The sequence below is a fragment of the Peromyscus californicus genome, unplaced genomic scaffold (assembly GCF_007827085.1).
Source record: "Peromyscus californicus insignis strain IS unplaced genomic scaffold, ASM782708v3 Scaffold_22__1_contigs__length_63687245, whole genome shotgun sequence".
Taxonomy (NCBI): domain Eukaryota; kingdom Metazoa; phylum Chordata; class Mammalia; order Rodentia; family Cricetidae; genus Peromyscus; species Peromyscus californicus.
This window is the reverse complement of record NW_026294525.1, coordinates 8966369-8988797: the sequence shown is the minus strand read 5'-3', so window position 1 is coordinate 8988797 and position 22429 is coordinate 8966369. Positions and strand designations below refer to the sequence as shown.

Here is a 22429-nt window from a genome sequence, read left to right as displayed (position 1 = left end):
CTCTTCCTTGGAGGGATTTCGTTTGCAGGTCTGTCATCAACCCCTCACCCCTTAACCATCGGTCGTTTTTAGACCTCCTTTGCAGCTGCCAGAAGCTGCCCCTCACATGGCATCTCACTGCCTGATTCCAAGCTTCTTCCTTCCTGAGGTGTTTACCTCATCCCTGGTTTCCCTAGGTTCCAGCCACCTCCCACCCCACCCCCATCTCCTGACTGTCTCCAAATTTGTAGCCTAAAGGATGAGTCTGTCATGTCCTCTCCTTCCCCCACCCCAGCATTCTCCTGAGGTTGCTCTTGGCCCTCATGATAGAATCCGAATTTCTCAGCTCTCGCTTCCCAAGCAGGACCCTGCTGGCTACTCCAGACCCTGCCCCACTGTCCCCTACAGACATCCTTCTCGCCAGCTGCTCTGGCAGGAGTCAGACCCTGGCCTCAGCCCTGGCCCTTCAAGTAGACTGCTCTGTCCACGTGGGATGGAGATGGCCCCTCCCTTCACCTCCTCCCCACTCACCCATACCCTTCATGTGTGGCCCAAGACAACTCTTCCTCCAATGTGTCCCATATCTGCTAAGCCTCACCAGGCATCGCTCTCTGCCATGTCCAGTGCTGGCCATTTGTGCTTCCTGTTTCATGGTTTAATTGATCGGTTTCAATCATGGTTTACCCTGGCTGTTTGTGCTTCCTGTTTCATGGTTTAATTGATCGGTTTCAATCATGGTTTACCCTTTCCTTTGACTTTTCAAAAAACAAAGCAGAACTTTTAGCTTTGTTGGCGTCCCCCTTTGTTTCATTGATTGGTATTCTTGTGTTTCCTCCATTCTTCTAACTTTTTTGTGTTTGTTTTGTGTTTAGCTTTCCAGGTGCTTCAGAAGAAAACAGCCCAATGACTTTTTTTTTTTATATCGTATCCCTTTTTTTTAAACATCATTCTAAAGTGAAAATATCCCCTAAAGTACAACATTCTGTGCATTTTGATATTGTAGAATTTTGGTTAAGCTTTATTCTTTGGTTACGTTCTATTGAGATGTATTTCCTTTTTCAAATATTTTATTTATTTTGAGAATTGCGTACAATGTGTTTTTATCATATTCAACCCCCATTCCTTCTCCAACCCCTCCAAAATCTACCCCACTTCCCTACCCTCCTCAATTTCATGATTTGTTTGTTTGTTTTTAATACCACAAGGAGTTCAGTTGTGCTGTCCATATAGTCCTGGGTGAGGAGCTAGCCACTGTAGCGTGACTGGCACACCAGGGACCACACACTTAGTGACAACTGTCTCTCCCTCTTAACTGTTAAACACATGGTGACTATCAAGTTACCTTCTGTTGTTGAACTTGGTCACATTAGACCTTCTGTCGTTTGAATCCTTTGAAATTGTCGGCGTTTGCTTCAGCACCCAGGGTATGATAGAGTTGTGCAGTGCTCAACGTGAGCATTGCAGACGTGTTCTCTGTCTCTTAATATGTCTAGGCGAGCATCTCTACTTGGTCTGGTTCAGGCATCTTTCTCAATATTTTTTAGTCTTGTTTAAATGTTGCCCACTTCTTCTCTTGGTTGCTGAGAGATCCACTGACTCCATAACAGTGAGAAATGACTTGTTTAATTTAAGCAACTTTTTGCCTTAAAATCAATGTATTTTAGCCAGCTTTTTTTTTTTTTTTTTTTTTTTGGCTGCTGATTACCCGGTATAACTCCTTCTGATCTTTATTCTCAAACATTTTTATCCTCATTTTTTAGCACGGGCCTTGAGAACAGAGCATCATTTAACTGAGTTTTAATCAAGAATGAAAGTCTTTGATTTTTTTAATGGAGTCTGCAAGCTATTACATTTAATTGGTGATAAATTTAGCTTTAAACCATTTTATAGCAAACTGTTTGCTGCACCCACTTCCTGCTCTTTCTCTTTTCTTGTCTTCCCTTGGAGTGAGATTTTTATCATTCCATATTTATTTGAAATTTTTTACATTTTCACTGTATTTTGATAGTCATCTTGGATATTTAACTTATCATAGTTTAGTGATAAATCCAACATTCTGATAGTGCCCACATGCAAACACACACATATGCACACATGCGAGCACACACATGAACACACACATACATGCATACATACATGCCGACATGCACCTGCACACATGCACACATGCACACACACACACACACACACACACACACACACACACACACACACACACCCCATAAGATGTTGGTTGTTTTATAAACTTGGGGTTCTCTTGGCTTTACTGCTAGCTCATTTCCTTTGCTCTTCTTTTCTCCTCAATCCCTAACCTACCACTTAGAACTCTTTTTTCTCTGCCTGAAGAACGGTCTTCACTGTCCTCTCACTGAATCCTTCTGGCAGTAAACCCCTGGTTGGTTGTCTACACAGCCTGCATTTCACCTCCTTGAGAATCTTCCTACTGAGGGTGACGGTCAGTGTTAGCAATTATTTCTTCTACTCGGCTGGAGATGGTGTGCTGAAGGCCTCCTGCTACTTCCCCACTACTACTATTTTTGCTTTTTATTTCTGTGATTTATTTTATGACGTTTTCATAACGAGATCAAACCCACGGCCTCACACAAGCTAGGCAAGTGTGGTCCATTGAGCTACACCCTCCACCTGGACATTTTTCAAGCAATCTTTGTTTTCTCTCTGATACCTCTCAGGGTGTAATTGTTTACAGTTTCACTGTAACACTTTTCACTTGTTTCTACTAGAATTCCTGGAGCTTTTAAATCTGTAGATTCTGATGCCTTAGGGGAAAATTCTCAGCCACTATTTTTTAATAAACGTCAGTTATGTCCAAGACTCCTCCGGAATATCCAAGTGAACAAACATAAAAGCTTCTCACTGTCTTCTATACGCCTACCATTTGTTGTTACCTTTTGCCATTGTGTGTTCTTTGTATGTTTCCTTCTGAACAACCCTTCAAGTTCACTAACTCTTCTTCCACTGTGTCTTGTGAAAAGGCTGCATAAACCGTAAGCTGTTGAAATGATCCGCTAAGTTAATGTGTTTGCAAATTCTACAGTGTTGCTTTGGTCTTGCTTGAATCTAATGTGTCACTTTTCGTGGTTCCAAATACTCTGCTAACTTCCTCGCACTTGTCTCCTCTGTCCCTGAAAGTATGGAGTATGGTTTCTGCACAGCCGCTCACCACTGTCCCTCTGTCTGGAACCTTCCTGACTGTGTTTCCACTGCTTCTTCTTTTCACTGATTCATTTTCAGGTGAGTTAGCACCTCAAGTGCCCACTGTTTCGTGATGTCTGTTTTACTGTGTGCTTGAGGTTATGCTTTTAAAACTGCTTACAGAGGGGCCAGCAAGACGGCTCAGCAGGTAAAGGTGCTTGCCACCAAATCTGATGACCTGAGTTCAATTCCCAAGACCCATGTGGTAGAAAAAGAGAGCTGACTCCTACAAGTTGTTCTCTGACCTCTACATAGGCACTATGGCATGTGTCCCCACACACTAAATAAATAAATAAATTTAAAAAATTATTTATTAAAAAAATTATTTTTGAAGCAGACACTCATTTAGCCCATGCAGGTTCTTGAACTATGTGCCAAGGATGGCCTTAAGTTCATAATTAATAGTAAGTCCACATGTCATTACTTGCAGGCTGGTGGTCCAAAGATAGTTCCAACAAGAAAGCTTGCTACATTTGGCACCAAACATGGGCCACATAAATCCACATAGGGCCTGAAAAAGCTGGGGGGAAAAAGATTCTGAGTCAGCTTGGTGCTCGCAGTATACAGAGGCATGGCTCTTTTAAGAAGACCTGCCACTGAGCACTTGAATGGGATTTATGAGCAGCAAGCAGTGTACTTCTTGGTGGCAGAAGACTAGGTGGAAGTGCCTACCAGAGCTGGGACAGATAGACTGGCTTCAGACCAGGGCCTGCAGGCATGAGACTCCACTCTCACTGACCCAAAGTGGGGGAAGCCAGCTGCCAGGCCATGTGATAAGCAGAGCCAAGCAGAGGAGGGACTAGCCACCGCTTAGCAATTTAAGGTTTGGCTCACATGGTCAGAGAAGGCTGCAGACATGCAAAACGTCAAGTCTAGCCTGAGAAAAACCTCCTAACAGATATAGTAGGCTTTAAAATGTCTTAGATGCTAAAGAAAGAAAAGAAAATGGGTATAGATGATTGCCATAAAAAATAGATTAAAAAAATAAAGTCAAGTCTTTAAAGAAAGAGTAAAGCAATATAAACGGAAAAGGCCAAGTAAAGATGGGAAATACACAAGGTGTCTGGATCCTGTATGGTGCTTTGTTGACTTCAAATTTTTTTAATCCTAATGAACAAAAAAACAATAGCTACTGAGAGATATTGGACTATGGAAGCTGCTAAATTAAACCAAACTATATATTTTAAGAATGTCTTAACTTCAGAATGGAAGTCAGAAAATATGTTGTGTTGGGGGAAAAGTTATGCCTTTGTTTCCACAGGAAACAAAAAGTTATGGTTCTCTTCAAAATTAATGAAGACCAGATTTGATTGGGGGAGACCTCCTGAAAATCTTGGCTACAAACATTTTAAAAAAAAGAAAAACTACAAGACAGGAGACAGGTTACATGTATGCTGATCCCTCAACATGAGAGCAGCTCTGAGACTGGATGAAACATGATAAATTTTGTTGGCTACAGAGCCCTCGTGACTTATTATTACATGTCATCCTTTCATATGGCATGGATGGAGGTTTGGTTATACAGTCCAAACAGACTTATAAAGTTAAAAGATGACTTTTACCTGTTCAAATATAAATCAAAAAAATCATCATAGCTGACTTGTGCATACCACACATTCCATATTTGTATTAATACAGATACATATGTTGCCTTAAAAGTTTATGTGTTTTCAGAAACAAAAAGGACCAGACACCAATGAAGATAAGTAGCCCAGGTGACCCAGACCCTCAGAATGCCTCTGTTGTAGTTTCCTCAAAATTCTACATCAAAAACAACTTCAAAGCTGCTAGCTGAGATGGTCTAGCCTCATCGACTACTCCAGTAAGGACTTCAGATAAGCTCTGTACTTTTCCATCACAGAGACTAAAAAAAATTAATACAGCTAACTCTCCCAGGATTTGGTCATTATCCCAATTTTCTCAGAGCCCCCTAGAGACACTGTCACCCCCAGATACCAGGAAGCATTCTAAAGAACACAACACTCACATTCCCAAAAGGTGGGATGGATGGTTTTTGGTCATTTAATGTATTATGGATGCTTATCATCATTTAGGGTGGTTGGTTACAAGTTGTTGTTCATCATAATCAGAGAGAAAGCTGAGCAAAGGAGATTAGATTCAGGAATCTCATTCTGAAAAGAAAAGAGGGGATATAGAAGTGATTGGATAAAAGAATAGATTATTGAATCTACTTTTAAACTAAAAATGCAACTACTAGTCTTTAATATTTTACACTGGTATGGATTTTTGTATATTGATACAAATTTAAGGTTATTTTTTGTTATATTGTATATGTTTCTGCTCTTGTTCAAGGTATTGTATCTATACAGCTCATTTGACAATGTGATGTAAATTTCTAGTCCTTAAAAGCTATTATTATAAACAATTTAGGATAATTAAGAAATGTAAGTTAATAGTCATCTATAGCAATCAAACTTATAGTCATGTTAGGTATGTTTTCAAGGTCAAACAGAGATATATTTTAGATAGATAGGTAATCTTCAAACACTTCAAAGACCTACAGAGTATGGCATTTAAGATGTTTTACTAACATAAGGATTTTCATGACAGTGAGACACGTCTGCTCCTGGCAGCACAAATTTACTTCAGAAAGGGATGACGGGAATCAAAGAACCTCCGTATGAAGTCTGCTTTCTATGTGGCAAAGCCAGTCATTTTGGGCAAGAAACTGCCCTTGCCTTGACTGCTGTCCAAATTGGACAAGAAGGACACAAAAGAAGGCAACTGCCAAACTTTGCCAAGACAGGGTAGGACAGTCCTTCAAAATTTTGCTTCACAGAAAATTCTGTCAGATATTCTAGCCAAAGATGGATGCCCCAATGTTGCAGAGGAACCTTGGGTGACTGTCCAGGCAGCCAGATACCTTTGTCATGTCTATAGCTTTAGAAGTTGCTTGTTTTGCACTTCCTGTTTACTCAAGTAATATTACATCCTTCTCTGGTCTCTAATAGAGTTGAAGATGAGGTAGTTATAGTTTTACAATTTCCCTTGTTACCAAATTTAAAAAAACTTACATAAGAGATTTTAAAGTGTATAAGGTTGAGAAACATAAAAGCTTATGTTGTTTATCTAAAAAAATGTTTTAAGGTCTAAAATGATATTCTTTTAGAATGGTAATACAAAATATGATAGAAAATTGTTTAGGTATAAAACTTTGGACTCACTGAGATAGAACAGTTAATACAGTACTCTCCAAATTTGCCAAATACGTATGGACTAAACATTGTGAATGTAATTCTTACCTAATAATTGTTCTTATTGTATATAGTTTTACTGTCTTAGAGTTAAAGCCTTTTCTTTTTATTTAGACAAAAAGTGGAAGATGTGGGATATCTGTACACCGTGTGAAGATGTGTTGCTGTGATTGATGTAATAAAAAGCTGAATGGACAATATCTAGGCAGAAGGTATAGGCAAGACTTCAAGGCAGAGTAAGAAAAACTGGGAGGAGGAATCTGGGCATGTGATTTCACCAGCAGACTTGAAGCAAGTCGGACATGCTGTACTAAGAAGTGGTAACCAAACCACATGACAGAACATAGATTAATAGAGGCAAGTTAATTAAGTTATAAGAGCTAGTTAGAAAAAAAAGCCTAAGCTAAGGCCAAGCTTTCATAATTAATAATAAATCTCCATGTTGTGATTTGTAGCCTGGTGGTCCAAAGATAATCTGACAAGAAAACTTGCTACAGATTTCTGTTTGTGCTCTTAGCAAATAAAGGTTGCCTGAAGATCAGAGGACAGAACAGCCACTGGATTAAACATAGAGGCCAGGCAGTGGTGGCACACACCTCTAATCCTAGCACTCGGTAGGCAGAGGCAGAGATCCGTCTGCATTTCTGTGAGTTCAAGGCCACACTGGACTACACGAGATTAATCCAGTCTAAAAGAGAAACAGAGCCAGGCAGTGGGGGCACACACATTTAATTCCAGCACTTGGGATCACACACCTTTAATCTTAGCACTAGGAAGGTTGAAACAGAAAATGATATGGCCAGGCAGAGAAAGGAATATAAAGTAGGAGGATACAGGAACTTGGGCTCTTTCAGGCTGAGGAGTTGGTGAGGTAAGAGGTGGTGGCTGTGGCTTGCTCTGCTTCTCTGATCTTTCAGCTTTCACCCTGATATTATAAGACCAATTAGGATTCGTGCAACAAATTTCTACTTGCCCTTTGGTCAACAAAAGTCCTGAGCATCACTCTCTCCTCCTGAGGTTCCTACCGAGTTGTTAGTTCATTGTTGCTTTCCAGAATTTTTTTAATGTCACATAAATTTCATTGGTTATTTTAGTAGAATTATAGGTCTGAGTTATCCTACCCACCATTAACAAAGAATAAAGGGTGTCCTTTGATACTTCAAGTAGTGCCCTCACCTTTACAGCATTCCTGTGAAGTAAATATCAGGGAATAAATACTGTTGAGATCTAGAGTACAGAGATTCTGTGGGAACCCAGAGAGCTGAGTTAACAGTTGATGCAACTGTGGATACCGGAGTCCCTCCCATCCTTCTCTCTCTCCTCACTGTTCATCTGTGTAACCACTGCCTCATGAAACCAATTCATCTTACAAACTGCCTTTGAATATGTTCTCACGTTTTCATGTTTTTCATCTTTAAAAAAAAAGGCAATTCTATCCTTGTATATTCAAAGGGCTGAATTTCTTTTCCTTGGGGAAAAAAGTCATTTGCACCAAACCATGGAGACTTTGAAAAACAATGTTATATGAGAATCCATCACTCTGATAGTAAGTGGGAAAGCCTCCAATGCACACTGGAGGAAAAAAAAATGCCATTTAGAAAGATGGTCTCTTGTGTTTAAAGTCATAATGATCATGAGTCCTGTGTAACATTTATTGAGACATAAATTGTTGGACTAAAACTTATACTCAACAGAGAAATGTGTTCCGACACCATTTTACCTCGCCTTTATTTACCATGTACCTTTTACCATTTGCCTTTATTTTTATTGCTCTACCACCAGGACTGATCCAATAATTTCAGAGGTGATACTGTACTACAAGCACTCCCATTCCTCACCTTCCACACGCTCAGCATCCCTCCAGATGAGCATCTGTAAGCATCACCTCCGAAAACACTCGGATTTCAGAAAAACACCAGGAATCAATCCAACAGTGCTTTGCTTATTAGAACAAAGTTTGAAGTCGGAGTTCCCTGAGTTTAGATGCTTCTCCAGTCCTCATGCTGCCTTCAGAGCCTTCAGTCTTACAGACTACCATGTTTTCCTTTCCAATGGACACAAATGCACAATAGGTAAATTTCTACATCTATGACAAATAAGAAGCCAGACAACGTCCTACAAAATAAATAAATAAATACTTGTAAGTGGTGAGACAACACAATAAATTTTAAGGTCTATTAATCTCCTCTTCATATTTCTATTATAAAGTGACCAAAAAATTCTAATGAGTGTCTCCAAGGTGAATTCCATTGTGATGAAAACCAAATCTATGAAGAGATATGAGGCACATTCTAATGCACTCAAGGCTAACCCATGGGCCTGGCAATGGGAGGTAATTTCTCTATGAGGAGGTCAAACATAAATGTATACAAAGAAACTTACAATCTGTTTGATGAAACACATGTAGTCTGACCAGCACAGAGAAAAATGTCCCCTCCTGAAACTCTTTGGTCCTGCATCACAGTGTACACCTGCTGCATGGTCCTATGAGGTTGCACCTGCTGCATGGTCCTGTGAGGCTGACTGGGTTTCCTCTACTGGACACTCTACTGGAGTGGCTCACAATGAGCTGGATGCTCAGCTCACTGACAGCAGGAAGTTCAAGAGCAAGCAGAAGCCCCTGGGGGTAGAAGGGTCCTGTGCTCCTTCAAGCAGCATTAGGAGGCATCTGTCATGCTCACAAGTATCTGTGGATGCTTATGTGCTCCAGGCTAGACAGGTGGTTGTAGGTGAGCCCTGCCCTTCCCATACTCAAGAGCCAACTCTAGGTGGCATCTCAGCTCAAGAGCCACATCCATCATTTTCCTTTTCTCTGTCATTCCCCCAAGCAAAACACAAAGCAAGCACCAACAGAGGAACTGTCATTGCTCCTAGTTTTCAGTGGGGTGCCAGACTCCCATGTGCTCCTAGTGATGCTGCCCAGACCTCTAGTACTCAGGGGAGCGGGCTACATGTGTGCTAAAGGAAGGTCCTAGGGGCACTCTGGGTGACAGACACACACCAAGCTGTGGTTAACACAGTCCACTTCTTCAGAAGGACCTGCTGCCGCCAACCTTCCTCACCTTCTAGATCTTGCAGACTTTTACTGACTTTGAACTTTGCACCCCAGACCTATCAGACATACTGTCTCCAAATTAATTGAGCTGCACCTCCAAAAGGCTTCTGACTTGCACGTGTTCTTGGTGGGTTATTCCACGCCTGGATAGCCACTAAGCAATGGGACTATGATACAGTGGGACTCCAGGATAGTAGGTTGGAGAGTTGGTGCAAAGGTATACCTGGAAACGACGGAATTCATCTTCCTGCAGAGAACCATCTACCCCAACATATTCTTTGAAAGAGAGTGTCCCAGCCAGAACATGCCCCCAATCTGTTCAGATTCTGCCTCGTCAGACCTCTACTAGCAAGAAGTCAGCAAGAAATAAAAAAAAAAGACTTCAACACTTCCACCCGTAGAGGGTAGGCTCCCCCGCCCCGCCCCCTTGACCTGACTAAGATCGCAGGAACCTGGAATGGGAGGGGATGGAGACGTATGAAGTGAATGCCCTACCCACTGCTGCCCGGAGAAAATGCCTTGAAAGCGCATTGCAGAGTGGGTCATTTAGAATTCTCTGTCCGGGGCCTCCCTGGCCCTAGCTTCTGCAGAAAGCAGAGAGCCAGGACTCCTACTGGAGTCATGAGGAGAGTGCCAGCCTCTCTGAAGTGATGCTTTTTCCTTCAGGGAACCAGACTCTGGGAATTGCTGAGCTAGGACGGGCTCCTGCTCCACCCAGTGTCTGGCTAGGCATCGTGGTGCCCACAGCTTCTTGACCATTACCTCATTACCAAACACTTTAGGCTACCCCTCCCAGGAGCACAGAAAGAAGAGAAGCTAAGATCCTAGTTCAGACCAGGCACCTCCCCTCTGTGTCCCTCCAATGAGCTCCCAGGAAGTCTACCCTACACTATCAAAGCCTGCTCCCTCTCATCATGGATGATAACATAATGGGCCAGGCATGTACCGGGGTGGCCTGAGGGTACTTTCATGGTATAGTTCCTCAGCAGGAAGCTTGAGTCCTGATTCCTCACTGCCAGCGTGTGGAGGGAAAGGCACAGATGTCTTCAGAGGCCTCTCGGGTAGTTCTTAGAAACCCTTGCATCTTCCTGGCTCACTCAACTGCACATACACGGACAAAAAAACATACCCTATCCCCACCCAACTCATAGCCATGCTGATACCCACTGTCCAGGCTGTTGGCTACCTATGAGGTCTCTACAGCAGGCTGTGAGAAGATAAGGAGAATTGATTAGGCACGTCCACTTAGCTGTGGACTGTGAGTGGACTAGGCTGAGCCAGTCTGGAGGTAATTGCCAAGGTGGTGAATCTACCAGGGTTGCTATGGGAGACAGAACCTCTAAGCCAAGGTGTTTAGGTTGAAATGGGGCCCTAGAGAGCATCTGAGGATACAGGCTTCCCCCTCTTAGAAGCAGATGACAGCTAGACTGGATATCAAAAGTATTTCCAGATCAGACAAAGTCTCACTGTCAGCGAAGGTTTCTGGAATCGTGGGGAAATAGTCACAGGTGTAGCAAGAGATGAGAAGTAGCTGAAGGATGGAGTCTTTCTGTGGCAGGTCTCCAAAGTCTCAGGTTCACCCACTCAGCCTAGCCCAGGCTCCCCTGCCACCCAGGATCATGCATGGCACAAACTGCAAGCTGCAGCCAGGCTCACACTCCACCTCAGCGTGAGAAACCTGGGAGCTTGACATGAACCACACGTTTGCTGGTGGCTGCCTTTTCTCTGGGCCATATTTCAGCTCCTTCTTGCCACTGTTCAAAGCCTGATTCTAAATCTGCAGTTTCTTTCAGAATTTCAGCTCTTCTCCAGAGTCAGACCAAAGCCAAGCAGAGTCCTGGAAAGAGAAGATCTTACTTACTCTGAGCATGTAAGAAAGCTTGATAGGAGCTGGTGAGATGGCCCCACGGTTTAGAGCACTGGCTGCTCTCCCAGAGGACTCAGGTTCAATTCCCAGCACCTACATGGCAGTTCACAACTGTCTGTGACTCTAGTTCCAGGGGACCTGACACCTTCATACAGACATAAATGCAGGCAAAATACCAATGGACATAAAATAAGAATAAATAAGTCATTAAAAATGATTTTTTTAAAGAAAGAAGACTCGATCATTTGGGTTTGTGTCAGACCCCACATACATCCACACACAGGGTGACACTAAAGACCTTCCTGTGTGTGACCTCACCAAAAAGCAATGGTAGCTCTCAGAGAGGCACTGTTCCTGTTCTACCTCACAGGAGAGAAAAATGAGGAGCTGGATGCCAATGAAGGCCACTGTGGAAGAGGGGTCAAAGAGATTGGAGAGCTTGGCTATGGCTGGCTTAGCCCCATTGAGTTATGAAGTCTATGAGGATAGGAACAAGGCATGGCCAGTACTGTGTCTCCAGGACCTAGGGTGGTGCCTAGACATTGAGGATGGTGCATAATGGTTGGCATCGATTGCCAGCTTGACAAGATCTTGAACCATCTAGTAACTCAAACCTGCAGGAATAACAGTCCCAAATGGCCAAGTGTCAAGGTCAAGGAACGGATTTGAAAAGATAAAGAAGACAGAAAGTTAGGACCAGGAGGTCTTGCACAAGCTAACAGCTTATGCCAAGCAAATTTATCAAGAAGTACAGAATCTTGTACACTACTTTCAGGAGGCAAATGGGCCAAGGTCAGCAGAAAGCTAGATCAAACAACATTGGCAAAGACAACACAGGGTACCTCCGCCTGAGAACCGACAACCACTGCCCTTCAGAGAGGAAAGCCAGGTTCCCGGGAACCAATACCAGATGCCAAAAGATACGCTGGGACTATTCAAGGCCCCCTCAACAGTCCTGCTCTCATGGACTCACCTTTAAGCAAACACAGACTCACCCCAGGCCACTGGTGCTCACTAGAATCTCTTGGACACATCTATAAAAATAAAGATTGGGCAGCATTCACCATCTTGAGCCAATGCCACTATGCAGATATGGCCAAGATCATCAGATCACAGAAGACTAATGTCTCGAAGTCTTTTCCCACCACACATTTATGAATGGTAAAGGATAAAAGAACTTTCTGATGGAAAAACTGAAGAGAACCACCGTAACAAGATGATCAAAGCTACTATCACCATAGTTGAGCCAATCAACAGCAGAGGCCACTTGACTCCACATACAGAGAAAGGTGTGTGGACACTAATGTCACACACCTGCCCGTGGTGCATCACCCGAATCCAAACAGACAGACGTTCTGTGAAAATCACACACAATGCCAATGTCATGAGAACTGAACCCAAGTCTCTAGGATTGGTCCAGATTAAGAAAGACCAGCCAGACACAGCAAAGAAATATTAAGATTTAGGGTTATGATTTTCTTTTACTTTTACATTGGTAAAATCTGAACCAAATTATTAAACTAAATAATAGTGTTGTGTGAAGACTCCTGATTCTGATCATCATCCTACCCATGCTGCCTCTCCCCTTTTTACGGCTTATATTACTGTCCAGTGTCACCCTGGGGCTGCAGTAGCTGTCAGTCAAGCATTGGATCACAGAGGAGAGGTATGGCTACTGTTATTTCAGCCAGCCAATGAGCTTCAACCATCCACAGTAACCTGTATCCACAAGTCTATATGTGTGTGCACATGCACGTGCATAAGCACACACACACACACACACACACACACACACACACACACACACACGTGCACATACACTTACACAGAAGACAGGGGAATATCCCTGTGGACCCTTTTATTCTGTCTCAACTACGCACAGGTCTTTGATCTCCACAAGAGTACTAGAGGGCTGAGAAGCAGCTTGTGTGGTCCCTGGGGACTGTGATCGCCCTCACCACTCCAACAGGTCTCCTTGGGTGTGGCACCACAGAGGAGAGTCAATAGGAGATGCAACTGTGAATTTTCCTCAGCCACTCCAATCCATCTTTCTCTATTACCCCCGCGTGTCCTGCCCACCATTGTCCTCAGTACTTGGTACTCTTGAATCCCACCCCTGCTAATATTCTTCCCTCCTGGCCCTGCCCTCACCCGTACCTGTTGCTGAATCAGGCTCAAGGAGAGATCATGTATCCATGTTGCCAAGCGTGACTCAGAAAGACCTCCTCAAAGCGAGTGATTAATGATGGGACTGGCAGGCTCTTGGTAGAACAAAGCTCTGTAAAGTCAGAATGCAGATGAAGTCTGTGTCTCTTCTCGAATCTCAACATGAGGCAATGCCCACACCATGCTGTTATCCACTTGTTCTCCACATTCTGCCCATATCTTTTTACTGAGGGCCTACTGTGTGCCAGGCATCTGCTGAACATCTGGCTATACCAAAACAACACATAAGAAATCAAGGACAATGTTCATACCACCATCCTGAACCCAGGGCCAAGTTGATCCTGCACAGGTCCACTCTTGCTGTGTGTTCATACTCAGCGGACCCTGCCCTTGAAACAGAGAGGGCACACAGGTTGTGCATGTGTTTCTGATGGCTTTAGCAACAGATGAGAGCTCTGCTGTGCCCTTCAGAACGTGCAGAGGTCAAAGTTCATGCTGTACTGACACTGGACTTGGCTAACATCATGGCTGATGGACAATGAGATGGGCACTGCGGTCCCACCCTAAAAACTTTGACATCACACTTGCCTTGACCCTGATTCTTTTCTTTCCCAGGTATGTGTGATGGGGGGGTGTATGGGTATGGGTGTACCTGTGTAGACTCATGAGCACACACCAGGATCCCGAGGTCCCCAACATTGCTATGTACTTGTCCTACCCACCCTACAAACAAGCAAGAGCACTTCTACCAAGAACCTGCCTTGGGCCCCAGTTCAGGTCCACAATTCACTACAAAAGAAAAGACTTAGAGTCTTGGCAACCCCAGAAATCCTCAGGCTGCCCAAACTATGACTCAAAGATCAATATGGTTTTCAGTTCTTAGAATGGGAGGCTGTTTCTGAAGGAACCTGGCCCAAACCTTCCCAATTTTATAAACAGACAGAGCTGTTCTGGGAATTGATCAGCTTCTCAGTCATGGGGGTGAGGAAAAGATGAATGATCAGTGTCGGTCGGCCCTGCCCAGCATGAGCTCACATGAAGACACTCAATGGGATGACACAAAGTCAGCATCCATGAGCTAATGGAGCATTTTCTTCATCCTGAAAAAACAAAAGGGGAATATAGCTGGGGCTGACTTTGGCAGTCTGACCTTGGCACTCTTAGTTGGTCTGTTCCATAAGGTTGAAGATGTAGGCTCTGGGGTGAGTCCATCAATGTCTGGGAGGCTGATTTATGGCCCGTGATGACAGGAAATGAAGACACAATGACTGAAGACAAAGCAGGAAGAAATAAAATGTTCTAGGAGGCCGCGAGTCCCGTTGGGGAACGGGTGAGAGACCTCCAGGAACCGGTTTCTCCCAGGAGCAGACCCCGAAGAACTAGAGAGACCCCCCACACTGTAACCCACAGGAATGATGAGACACACCAGGCCCCAGCCCTGCCCTGGGAGGTCAAGAGTTGAAGTACTGAGTGCAGGGGGTTATGGTGGACCCTGGAAGGCTTTCTTCACCTTTGTCCACCCACCCTTGATTCCAAAACACCCGATGCAGGAAGGAGCACAAAATTTCCCTGCAATGCATGGTTAGGAGTTAACTGTGGAACCCTCAATCAACAGCAAGGGGGCACTTTGCAGAAAATGTAAGGGGAAAGCCTCAACGGGAACTGAGGGGGCAATCCCAGTCATTGCAGGCTAGACTTAGAAGAGCCCAGCCAGAGGTGATCATCTGCTGTGCCCACCAGGGACAGGAAACTCTCCATTTATGCCTGACCTGCCTTAAAGGCCTCACAGCCAGAAAAGGGTGGCCCCTCTGGGACACGCGCCCAGAGTCCTGGATGAAGTCATTGCCGTGTGCTGTTATTCTAGTTTTTAAAGGGAAAAATTCCCTCTCAAGACCAGGGACCATTGCCAAATTGCTTGGTTACCAAAAGTGTGTTTGTAGTCATGTTTACAAACCCCATCTATCTCCTTTGCCTGTCTTCATCACCAGAAACCTTCTTGGTTCATGTCCCAGGGCCCGGCTTTTAAGATCAGACCGCCCGAGGCTGACTTAAAATCCACTCCTGTTTGGGAGTTGCACAATCCGGTTGTCCCTGTATCTCAGCTGCCATCATTTCCAGTAGCCAAAGAAGCGGCTTCAAGCCATGCTTCCATCTTCTTGTGTCCCACATCGTGCCCATGTCTTTTTACTGAGCCCCTACTGTGTGCCGGGCCGCCGATGAACATCTGGTGCAATGATTCTGTGCGTGCTAATCTGTTATCCTCACAGTAAGCCTATGAAGAAGATAGGAATAGTCCTCATCGACAGAAGGAGCATGTAGAAGCCCAGAACACTCTAAATGACGTGATAAGGGCCTGGGGAGATGGCTCCATCAGTAAAATGCTTTCTGAGCAATCGTGGAACCCTGAGTTCACTCCATGGTACCCAAGTAAAAAAGTGACACAAAGAGGCACACACCTTAGAAGGCTAACACTGGGGAGGTAGAGACAGGGGGATTCTTCAGGCTCACTGGCCAGCCAGGCTACCTAAATTAGCAAGCTCCAGGTTGAGGGAAGGAGCCTGGCTCAAAAAAATAAAGTGAAGAATGACTGAGGAAAACATCCGATGTTGACATCTGACTACCATGTGCACACAAATACACATACAAACATTTCTACACACACACACATATGTGCAAGAACACGCACACATGTATATACATACAAAAATTTAATATGATCAATGTCATATTGCTCCTAAGACCAGATTTGAACTCCAAAAGTCTGATCCCAAATCTCATGCTAACCTGCTACACTCCGATCAAATCTCATAGGCCAGTAGTGAACTGTTTAGATCACCAGTGCTACACTGCCTGCTGAGTGACAAGATGGAGATAGACCCAGGGGACAACTGGGCACACACAGGGGCCAACTTCCTCTAGAGTCCCCTTATTGAACAAACAATATCCCGGATTTGTCTCCTTGACCTTGGAGTCCTCTCTACAGCATCACGGCTACATCTCACATGTGCCCAGAGCGTAAGGCCCACCTTCAAAACACCACTGTGAGTAAATGGAAACCAGTTCCCCTTCTGAGCTGTGTGAACACAAGAGTGTGATCTCGTCTTGCAGCCTCACGGCTCTGTACCTGCTGGGAAGAAGGGACTGGCAATACCACAGGGGACTCAGCAAAGGCTGCAGTCTGGGATACCAGATGTCACCACAGATTTTCTCCTGAGTCTGTCACTGACATCTCACGCTAGGTCTTCCCTTTCTCCTGCCACCCTCTCTGAGTGGTTGTGGCCTCACAGAATTTGCTCAGCAAGCAGCTGGTAACATCTCCAGGGCTCCATGTCCTGGTGCAGGCTCTGGTGAACCACCCACGGCGATGGCGACACTGCGGCAAGCCACAGAGGGGGAACAGCCTGCTCCCATGAAGACTGGATGCCCAAACCTAACTCCTTTCTTAAGTTCCGAGAATGACAGGCAGACGCTGAGAAAGGTCTGTGTCCCATGTGGTAGTGTTGATCACACTCCACGGGAATGCAGAGCACAGAAGAACGGGGCCATGCAGGCTGGAGTGGGGGCTGTGATTCGAAGTGGTCTGCAGAGGTGTCACTAAGAAAGGGAAGGAGGCAGCTAGGAGACGAGGCAGAAGGAAGAGCAAGTGGAGGAATCCTGAGGCAGGAGTATATGACATGCCAAATGTCCCATGTATGCTAGAGGACGCCACCTCTTCCTCTGTGAGCACAGTGTTCTGGAGTCAGGGCAGCAGACCCCCAGGGCACTATGCAAACAGGCCAAGCTGCATCGGAAACCCATTCTTCCATGGAACACACGTGCCAACTCCTCCATCTATCTGAGTTTTCCCAGCTCTCGGAACAGGAAGCCATAATATATGCAGTCTATAGCATTGCTAAACAGAGTAAATGACAGTTTACCTGCAGCATTCGGAGGAGAAGAAACTCAGTTTCTCTAGTGTCCTGTCACCTAGACATAAGAGGCCCTGCCTTTCCTTACATTTCTGCTGCCGTACATGTGGGCACATGTGGTGATATTGTTCCCCAATATATTGTGCACCCTAATAAATTTATCTGGGGTCAGAGAACAGAACAACCACTAGACAGACATAGAGGCCAGAAGATGGTGGCACTCACACCTTTAATCCTAGCCTTCTGGAGGCAGAGATCCATCTGGATCTCTGTGAGTGTAAAGCCACACTGGAAACAGCCAGGCATGGTGACTCACGCCTTTAATCCCAGGAAGTGATGGCAGAAAGCAGAAAGGTACATAAGGCGTGAGGACCAGGAACTAGAGCCTGGTTAAGCTTTTAGGCTTTCGAGCAGCAGTTCAGCTGAGATCCATTTGGATGAGGACACAGAAGCTTCCAGTCTGAGGAAACAGGATCAGCAGAGGAATTGATGAGGTGAGGTAGTTGTGGCTTGTTCTGCTTCTCTGATCTTCCAGCATTCACCCCAATAACTGGCACTGGGTTTGTTTTTATTAATAAGACCTTTTAAGATTCGTGCTACAGGCATACCTTCTGCCAGGGTTAATAATATGACAGCAACATCACCTGATACCAGAGGAGGACCATCGCCAGCTGCCTCACTGAGACATCCAGGGCTGGTGACATTGGCAGAGAGCTCACCACAGAAGGCCATGGGCAAGGCAGAGAAGTCAAGTGACTCAGCTCATAGTAACGGGGTAGGATTCAAGAGAAGGTATCCACGGGGAACAGGCCCATCTGCCTGCCTGGGTTGCTTTTGCATTCCTGCTCCAGAAACCAGTGAGGCAGCATTGCAAAGGGCGGCTTCTGCTGAGGCCAGACTCCTACCTAGAACCTCAGGTGCTGGACTCCAGCCATTGTGGATGAAGTAATGGGTGGATACAGTATAAAGGGCTGGCTGCCAGCTGGATAGGGGCCTGGACCAGCTCACCATGCCTGTGATGGGGATGCTCAGGAAGACAGGGCTCTGATGGAAAGGGTGGAGAGCAGACAAAATAAAACACAAAATAAAGTAAAAATAAAACAACCTCATTACTAATCCAGCTAAAGGCCAACCCCATCTGTGGCCAACTAGGACTCTTGTAATTTGGTCGGCATGTCTTATTTTAAACTCATTGAACAGTTTATTTCCAGACTAGCCTGGGGCTGTGTCTACACAGTCACAGAATCACAGAATTTCCGAGGAGGAGGAACATTTGAGGCCATTCGGACCAACTGCCTATTTTCTGGGTCACGACACTGAGGCCCGGAGGTTGATAGTTCAAGACCGCTATTCTGCCAGTGTAGAGAAGGAATAAAAACGTCTTTTCCTGCCCTGTAACCTAAGTTTCTCCTGCTTTCCAGAGATACAAGAATCCATGCCTGAATCAGGCTGGCCTAAGCTCCTTAAGTGTGTTGAGGTGCTTGTCACCAAGTCTGATGACCCGAGTTTGATCCCCAGGACCTACGTGACAGAGGAGTGAACCAGTTCTCACAAGCTGACCTCTGACCTCCACACACATACACACTCAGAAACACATGCACAAAATAAATAAATAAATGTAATAAAAGAGAAAGGGAAGGAGTCTATGACTAAATGAATTGGTATGTTTGTGCCATGGGGACAAATATCTGGAAATATCTCACTCTCCTCTGCTTTCCTAATAATGGCTGCTCTATCTGTTTCCACAACTCACACCCCTGGATTTTATTTTCACTGCTTTTATTCTCCTCCCCTCATAAAAGAATCCCATTTATTTCTAAACATGTCTCCCTCCTCAGAAAGTGTGTACCTCCAATCACCCTCTGACCTTAGAGTACATGGTAACACCCAGGACAGCAGCAGGCAGCAAGCGGCCATGTGATGTGACGTCCATTCCATGGTGAACACAAGGGAGAGCTGAGCTGAAAGAACAATTATGGTTACACACTCTTTGTTCGTCTCCATGGCTCATTTTCTAAGAATGATGTTAGGCAAAGTCTTCCAGGCTAAGAAGTGGCCTGTGACTGAACCTTTGGCACCCTCTGCCAGCGCTCACACATGGACTCAATTTTCTGCCTTGGTGACTAATCTTATGTGATATAGTAAAGCAAGCAGAGTCCATACAAAGAGAGATGGGAGGACTCAGAGATCTACAATAGCTCCCAGGATGCAGATAATCAGGTCAGTGTGAGCAGTACCACACTGTGAGTAGTACCACACTGTGAGCAGTACCACACTGTGAACAGTACCACACTGTGAGCAGTACCACACTGTGAGCAGTACCACACGTGAGCAGTACCACAGACGAGACACAGGGCAGGTTTGAACAGTTCCCAAGATTCTGCAGCTAGGTTCTTCCATTTATTCCGAAGACTCAAAGGAGGTGAAGTCAGTAAAGACAGTGGACAGGGAGAGAAGGGGCTCCACCGAGGCTTCCAGGAAGAGGCTCGAAGAGGCCCTAGCCGAGCAAAGAGGAGAGAACGAGCATCCAGACAGAAGTAGCTGCAGCAGCAAGGCAAGCAGGAGACAGCACAGGGCACGTTGGGACACACACACGATTTAGTAGAGATGGAACGTAAGACACCGGGGTCTGAAGGTGGAGGAGATGAAGCTGAGAGGGCAGACACAGGCTGGACCAGGAAGACCATCATCTACCAAGCTGAGCGACTTGAACCTGGAGGGACGTAGGTTCTAGAAAAGGAGTTCTCTGAGTCCCCTGCAATCCTCCTTGAAATATCTGTGTCCACATAGTTTTCATAAATGTTTCAAAGACACCCATGACTCCCAAAAGTTTCTAAATCAACAAACAGAAGGGATGAGAGGTCATTGGCTTTTTTTACCTCCTTCCCATAAATTCAGCTTTAAGCCCATGGTATTTCCGTTTCCTTGTGGAAAAGATAACAAGAAATAGTTAAAAATATGCCCAAGGCTTATGGAGTGGGTTGAGGATACATAGAAATAGATACTAGCAGGGTATCTAGATACTCCCAAGGCATCCCAGCACTTGGGAGGCGGAGACAGGTGGATCTCTGGAAGTTCTGGGGCAACCAGGGCTACACAGTGAGACCCTGTCTTAAAAGGGAGTTGGCGTAGAAATAGCTGCTCACACTTATTCAGGTGAGTATGAGGACAGTAATAAGACCACCAAAGAAGAAAACGCATCCAGAGACAGTGGCCCCCTCACCCCAAGCCCAGCATCTGAAAGTGGAGGGAAAATGAACATGTGAAGAGGCAGAAAAGGAAGTGGTCCAGGAAGTTGAAGGGACAAAAGTACAAACTAGATGCCAAGAAGGATGAGGTCACACACTAACGGCTGTCAGGAAAGCAACTCATGCGGCCTCAGAACTACTCATTGGGTGTTGCAAGGATGAGGCTACAGGCCACCTTGACTAGAAAAGCAGTGTCTAGTCCAGCAGGCAGAACGGCTTCGGGTCTGTTTGCAAGGTGTTGAAGAAGAGAGTTCGAGAGACAAGAAGGAAGGGAGTTAGAAACGAATCAGGCCAGGCGCGAGGGGCGTGCTTTTCGACCTGCCCTCAGGGTAGAAGAGCCTTGAGCCTGCCGGTAGGCAGAGAACAGACAAGCAGAGGGGAGGGTGCGGGTCTGAGAAAGGGGAGGGCAGAGATAACCTCTGAGGAGACAGTGTGTATGGCACAGAGGGGAGCTGTCCCTGGGGACTAATGTGTTTCTGAACCCCACAGGGTTCCACAGAGAAGCTGCAAAGCCTAGGAGTTGATGGAGTCAGGAAGGAAAGGGTGAGGCTCCAACTGTCCCATGCTCCAGAGTGAGGTGGTGGCATGGAGCACTTCTGTCCGCTTCCTCTTTCTGTGGTTTTAAAAATAAGCATCTGTGTTGCTCATGGTAGGCTCTAAGGGGCTGCGGTTGGCTGATAACCATGCACTCTTGCATCCAACCCTGAGTTATCCATGGCTCAGGACTAATGCCCAGAGAACATATCCAGCTATGTCTGCCAAAGGTCAGCCTGACAGTTAACATTGTTTCATTTCTTTGTCATTGATCAGGAATAAAGAGCAGACACACCCATTCAGCTTGGTACACGGTGTGGGGTGGAGCAACGGAGCTCACATCTTGGAAAAAGAGAGGCAGAACTCAGTGACTTGAGTGAATTAGACAAGTGGATCAAAGGGAGAGGGGAAAAAAGAAGATAAAGTTTGCCAGGAATGAAGTTAGAAATGAGCATCACGCATGCATGGAGACTGAAGAGTCAAGGTCGCGCTCAACAGGAAGAAATGTGACCATGTAAACACAGCTTCTCTCCAAAGCCGGGGGAATATGTTTCCACTGCCACACTCCCAGACATGCCACCCCTGTCACAGTAGATCTAAAGAAAGAGTTGGTGTGTTTAAAATACGAGTGTTTTCAAAGTCAGGCAGGATAAAGAAAGTGGATAGGAAATGTTGCCTATTGAGAAAGGGCAAAGAATAGGAACACAAAATCATCTGAGAACTTTTGTGAGCATCCTAAAACTTTTTAGAAGAGAGTAACAGTGTAAAAAAGTGGTCATGTCTCTTGAAGAAGAATTTAAAGAAGATATCAGAAGATGGGAAGATCCCCCATGCTCATGGATCAGTAGGATTAGTATAGTAAAAATGGCCATCCTGCCAAAAGCAATCTGCAGATTCAAAGCAATCTCCATCAAAATTCCAACACAATTCTTCACAGAACTTGAAAGGACAACTTTCAGCTTCATATGGAAACACAGAAGTACACAGGAGAGCTAAAACAACCCTGAATGATAAAAGAGCTACTAGACGCATCATCATCATCATCATCATCATCATCATCATCATCGCCGATCTCAGATTGTACTACAGAGCAGTGGTAATAAAAACAGCAGGGTATTGGCACAAAAAGACAGGTATGCTAACCACTTGAATAAGACTGAACTCAGAAATAAGTCCACACACCTATGCACAATGATTTTTTTTTAAGAAGCCAGAAATACATGCTGGGGGAAGGGGAGACAGCA

General features: G+C 45.0%; 1 long non-coding RNA gene across 1 annotated transcript in view; it reads right to left on the bottom strand.

Annotated features, from left to right (window-relative positions):
• Positions 1-5208: 5208 nt before the first annotated feature.
• Positions 5209-22429, bottom strand: part of LOC128118328 (uncharacterized) — a 31685-nt gene continuing 14464 nt past the window's right edge. The window contains exons 5-7 of the long non-coding RNA XR_008221152.1: positions 13487-19364; positions 8246-8522; positions 5209-5324 (exon numbers count right to left, since the gene is read on the bottom strand). This is a non-coding gene — a long non-coding RNA (uncharacterized LOC128118328). The remainder of the gene's footprint in view (positions 5325-8245; positions 8523-13486; positions 19365-22429) is intronic.